Here is a 6,284-nt window from a genome sequence, read left to right on the forward strand (position 1 = left end):
GAGAGAGAGAGAGAGAGAGAAAGGGAAAGGGAAAGGGAGAGATATGCTTGGTAGCCATTGTTTTCAATTGATCAAAGATGCTGGTTATATTTCTTCATCTCATTCCGCTCTCTCTCCTCTGTCATTTCTTCCAGGTGTGTTTTCATTCAGTGAAATGCTCTCAGCTTCTATCTGCCTTATTACTGCCCCCTATCCTTCCCCCAGTTTATTGGGGGCTCAGGCTGCAGGAAGAGATGTTGAGATGCTACTGCAGCATTGGCAGTATAATAGCAATGTAAACAGTCTACTTCACAGTAAGGAAAAGGGATGGGTGAGGGGAGAGAATCTAGAAAGCTAGATTGATGGATTCTTTGCAAATAGTGCTTTTTAAAAAACATCTGTATAGCAAAACCTTTAAAACGGATCAGGGGCTTATGGCTAACTCTCAACCTGCGGTTAACTAGTAGGTTAGGAATAAAAGGTGTAGCACAGCCCTCTGAGAATGCTGGTTTACTGCCTTTAAAACAAAAGAAAAACAAAACAAACTCCCTTTTTTGGCTTTCTATTGCTTAGAAATAGGAGGAGTTGCAGGATTTGAGTTCTGAACTTTGGTGTAAACTGGACCACTTCTGGGCACAATTCAAAGTGTTGGTTATGACCTATAAATCCCTATATGGCTTGGCCCTGGCTACCTGAATGATAGCATATCCCTATGTGAACCTGCCTAGGTGCTAAGATCCTCAGATGAGCCTCCTCTTTTGGTCCCATCAGCATCAGAAGCTGGGCTGGCAATGCTTCACTCACCAGTTGGCAGCTACACTGACTGCAGCATGATGACATCCTTACAATTTTATTATATAGTTCGATAGATATATGAACAATACATAACATAATATCCACCCAATAAAGTTATAGAAATCCAATGCATGACATATAATGAATATATACTAAGCAGCAATAATAGAACTGTACAGTTGGAAGGGTTCCAAAGGGTCATCTAGTCCAGTAGGTCTTCTTTGAACGTGACTAACATACAACCCAATGTCACCCCAGCGAAACATTGTGGAACTCAACTCATGTGAAATAGAGTCTCATAAGATAAATCGTTATTTTGGGTACAACCATAAAACATAATACATATTTCTCTTTGCAAAACTAGATCTTAATTCACAGAAAATGACAGACCCTCCCAGCTCTCACCTGTGATCTTTCTTTTCCCAGCTTCTAACCCTCAGAGATCTCCACTTCCCTGCTGATCATTCAGGATCCTTCCACCATATCTATCTGCCACTTGTTGGGGGGGGGGGTGAAGTCCTTGTCGCCTAATGGCTCCTGCCAAAGGGAGAACATCAAATACATGACCTCAGATCCCACCACAAATGATCAGTTCAGGATTCAGAAGTATTTGAATCCCTAATACACATCTTCATTTTTTTGAACATTGACACCAACTCCATTTCAAAGGGAGTTCATCTGTATTTCCCCATTTCACTCAGGTGCATCTCTTTGGGCAGAATTGCACATCACATTGAGCTGCCTCTGCGCCACCAAAAATGGCACCTCTGTAGACCTTTCTCTCTCCCACTCCCCATCTTGAACATGTATCAAATCCTTCCCCTTGTCCTGAGGTAAAGGGACCCCTGACCATTAGGTCCAGTCGTGACCGACTCTGGGGTTGCGGCGCTCATCTCGCTTTATTGGCCGAGGGAGCCAGCGTACAGCTTCCGGGTCATGTGGCCAGCATGACTAAGCTGCTTCTGGCGAACCAGAGCAGCGCACGGAAACGCCGTTTACCTTCCCGCCGGAGCGGTAACTATTTATTTACTTGCACTTTGACGTGCTTTAGAACTGCTAGGTTGGCAGGAGCAGGGACCGAGCAACAGGAGCTCACCCCATCACGGGGATTTGAACCGCCAACCTTCCGATCAGCAAGTCCTAGGCCTTTGGTTAGGGCGCAGCCTGACTCCCTCCTTTGGCAATCTTTACAGAACTTTTGTTTATGGTTGCCATCAATTTGGATTTTAATTTAATTTTTATAATGTTTTTAGAATGTTGCACTATTTTAGTGTTGTTAGCCGCCCTGAGCCCGGCTTCGGCTGGGGAGGGCGGGATATAAATAAAATTTATTATTATTATTATGTGGTTTAACCCACAGCGCCACCCACGTCCCACCCTCCCCTTGTCCTACCACCATCCTATTGTGGTTATATCCACTCTAGCCAATTCACGATGAGAAACATGCAGCACAATGACATTCAGAGGACTTTTTTTTACAGCGCATTATGGAAAGGGACTGGGGAGAACTGAGCACCGACCTGCCATTTACAACAGCAGTCCTGTGATTAAAATCTGTTTTTTCCCGAAGCAGTTGAGGAGGAGGATATTCCACTCCAGGAGCTGCTTCAGTCCAATTTCTCTTATCTTCTCTTTTCAGGCCCCAATCAGGATGAAAAACGAGTGCTGGAGGTGAGCACTTTTCTGTCGCCCTCCTTTTGCTCGTTCTCTCTCTCTCTCTTGTTATTTTAAGACACTGGTATAGCAGTTCTTGGAGGTGTTTACACTCCGGTGCATACAAATTACTGAGCTGATTGGGCAATTATGATTAATCTAAAGGAGCAACGTTGACACGGTCTCTGAATTACCTTTTCCTAAAGTGGCAGATGAATATATGTGCATGAAAAATGAATCATCCTGGATCCTATCAGGATTCAAACCCAAAGCAGCTCATCTGACTCCCAGTTTCCAAGTAATGCTAAATGGAGATTAGAGCTGCTACGTTTGCATGCTAATAGCAGAAGCACTCTGAGCCAAGATGGGCGAACTGAAGTGCTTGGTCTTAGAGGACAGCATTAATGCAGTGAGCATAATGGAAATGTAGTAGGATGGAGAGAAGCAGGGAGACACAGTTATCTCAGGATACAAACTCTATAGAAAGGACAGGGAAGGGAGTACTGTAGGTGGTGCCACTCTGTACATCAGTGAGGACATTGAGTCCCCAAGGGGGAAGAATCGTCCGCAGAATCATTGCATGTGATGATACGAGTGCCCAAAGGTCATTTAGTACAGTCATACCTCGGGTTACAGACACTTCAGGTTGTGTTTTTTCGGGTTATGGACCACCGAAACTTGGAAGTACAGAACGGGTTACTTCCGGGTTTCAGTGGCCGCGCATGCTCAGAAGCACTAAATTGCACTTTGCGCATGTGCAGAAGTGCTGAATCACAACCCACATGCGCGCAGATGCGCAGATGCAGGTTGCGAACGCTGTGGGTAGCGAACGTACATCCTGCACAGATCACGTTCACAAGCCGAGCATCCACTGTACTGGGTGATGTGCCATCATCTCTGGCATCAAAATGCTGAGATATATCTTGACATGAAGAAGGAAATCAAAGAAGCCTCCAGAAGAGGGAATGGTGTAGTTATGGAAGACTTCAACTATCTTCACATAGACTGGTGTCAGGGACTGGCTGGAAGAGGGTGGAAGCTGCCCCCTGCCCCTGGGGAAGGCACAGAAGAAGATGAATTACACCCTGGGGCCTGGTGGTGGGACACCGGCCACACCTCAGAAGAGGAGACGAGCTGGGAAGTACTAGAAGCAGAGAGCTTGAGGGATAGTGAAGAGAAAGAAGCAGACAGGTGGCCCAGCACAGGGCAGGATGATGAAGTTTCCAGTTTCGATGCTGGTGCCAACAGCGATGGTACAGGGGAGCAAGACTGTGATGGCCTGGGATTCGGACTTGGATGCTGAACCTGAGGGATCCCAGCCTGCGCAGGATTCCCCGCCTCCAGAACCAGCTGAGCCAGGGCTGGGGCCTGAGCCTGAAGGGTCCTCACCTGTGCTGGGTCCTCAGGTGCAGGCATCAGCTGAGTCTGCTCTGGCTCCTGAGGTGACGGAGGACCCATTGCCTGCAGGTGCTCCACTCTCAGCCCCGTCAGGGGAAGCTGAGGTTGCCTCTGGGTCTGGTAACCCTCCAACCTCTCCTGAGCTGCAGAGGCTCAGGGCAGAGAGGCGGAGGGAACTAAGTTCCTGCAGGAGGAGTGCTCACCTCCAGGCCAGGAGAGGCGAGTCACCTGAGGACCGGGGCCGCCCTATGGCTCGGGGCAAATAAAACCCAGCCAGCCCCAGTCCCAAGTTGCGGGAGCAACATTGTTGGTTGCTAGTTCCTGCCTGAACCCTGTCCTGCTTCCTGCCTGAGCTCCTGCCCTGCCCTGGCTCCCTGCTTGCAAGCCTGTTCCTGACTTCACCTGACTCTCTTCCCTGCACCCAGCTTCAGCTACTACGGACTGCCTCCAGGTCGCACATTTGACCTCGGACCGGACTTGGACCTCGCCTCTCAGGTAACCCACGGGACCAGCAGCTCTCCCACAGATCCCCTCTGACAGCTGTCAGATGTCCCACCACCAGGCCCCTAATTCATCATCTTCTGTGCCTTCCCTGGAGGGGGGGGTCTCTTGGGGTGGGCGGCTCCCACCACTCTTCCTCATCGAGTCAGTCCCTGACAACTGGCTACATATGTGTTCCATTCATGGCATACCCCTCGCTGCTCCTGTTTTGGTTTTGCATTGCTTGAAAGTCGGGGGAGGGGAAGGAAAGTAGCCTGTTGTGCAAAGTTAAAATTTGCATCCATTGCTCCACCCACTCTCGCCTCTGGCCCAGCACAGGCATGTGGCCCTTAGAAGACTGCCCAGAAGGAAATGTGGCCCTTAGACAGAACATTTTCCCCACCCCTGTGATTAAAAAAAATACAAGTGGATAAAAAGGAGAACGTAGAATCTTCAGAAAAGGTGAACAACAACAATTTCCCCAGTCACTCTGGGTGGCTCCCAACAGAATATTGAAAACACGATAAAACATCAAACATCAAAAACTTCCCTAAACAGGGCTGCCTTTAGGTGTCTTCTAAAAGTTAGGTAGTTTTTTATTTCTTTGACATCTGATGGGAGGGTGTTCCACAGGGTGGGTGCCACTACCGAGAAGGCCCTCTGCCTGGTTCCCTGTAACCTCACTTCTTGCAGGGAGGGAACCGCCAGAAGGCCCTTGAAGCTGGACCTCAGTGTACGGGCTGAGCAATGGGGGTGGAGACGCTCCTTCAGGTATAATGGGCCGAGGCCATTTAGGGTGTTGAAGGTCAGCACCAACACTTTGAATTGTGCTCGGAAATGTACTGGGAACCAAAGTATTGTATTTTTCGTTCTATAAGATGCACTTTCCCCCTCCTAAAAAGTAAGGGGAAATGTGTGCGCGTCTTATGGAGCGAATGCAGGCTGTGCAGCTTTCACTGAAGCCAGGAGAGCAAGAGGGATCCGTGTGCACCGATCCCTCTTGCTCTCCTGGCTTCGCTTCCCTGGAGAGGTGCTGCACAACTTTCCCTCTCTGCGCAGCGCCCCTTTAGCGAAGCGGGAGGAGAAACGGAGCCCCTACCATTTCTCCTCCCACTTTGCTGGAGAGGCGCTGAGCAGAGAGGGAGAGAATATTTTTTTTCCTTGTTCTCCTCCTCTAAAACTAGGTGCGTCTTATGGTCGGGTGCGTCTTATAGAGCAAAAAATACGGTAGGTCTTTCAGGACCGGTGTTATATGGTCTTGGTGGCCACTCCCAGTCACCAGTCTAGCTCTGTTCCCTTAGACATGGAGTGAAGCAAAATAAGAAAGGTCTAGATCAGGTATCCTTTCAGAGATCAGGCCTGTTATTATGAACCTCAGTTGCCTGTTAGGCCACCATGAGGACATGGTCTAAAAATAGCTTTTGACTATTGACACCTTTTGCATAATTTATTTATCAAGCGAAGTATTTAATGGTTCATGTCCGGTATCAGAAATGGATGTGCACCAGTTCTTGGCTGCCTCATAGAATTTTGCAGCTTGTCGAAAAGGGGAATACCTTTCTCAAAATATGCTCAAGAAAACCAGCAGGTTCTAACCAATTAAATATCCTTTTTTTTTTTTTTGGTGCCAGCTCATTCCCCCCCCCCCCCACCAAGGGGTCACTGCACTCAAGTGGGCAACATGTTAAACTTAGGCCTCAAAACCTCAGCTTCAAATTACCTCTGCAAATACCAGGAGTCATTTGCTATCCAGATCTGAAACCTATCTGTGCGAAGTGAAATAATACATCTTAACTTCAAAACCAATAATCTTGCCTTGGTGGCACATGCTCTAGGTACACCCTATAACCTTCGCTTTACGTTACCCAAGTAAAAGCCTTTCCAGAGTTGTTTAGCTCTAATGGATTGAGCTGTCTACACCATGTTGTTGTTTAGTCGTTTAGTCGTGTCCGACTCTTCATGACCCCATGGACCAGAGC

This window comes from Podarcis liolepis, assembly GCF_965112155.1.
Source record: "Podarcis liolepis genome assembly, chromosome: 11".
In the NCBI taxonomy this organism is placed as follows: Eukaryota; Metazoa; Chordata; class Lepidosauria; order Squamata; family Lacertidae; genus Podarcis; species Podarcis liolepis.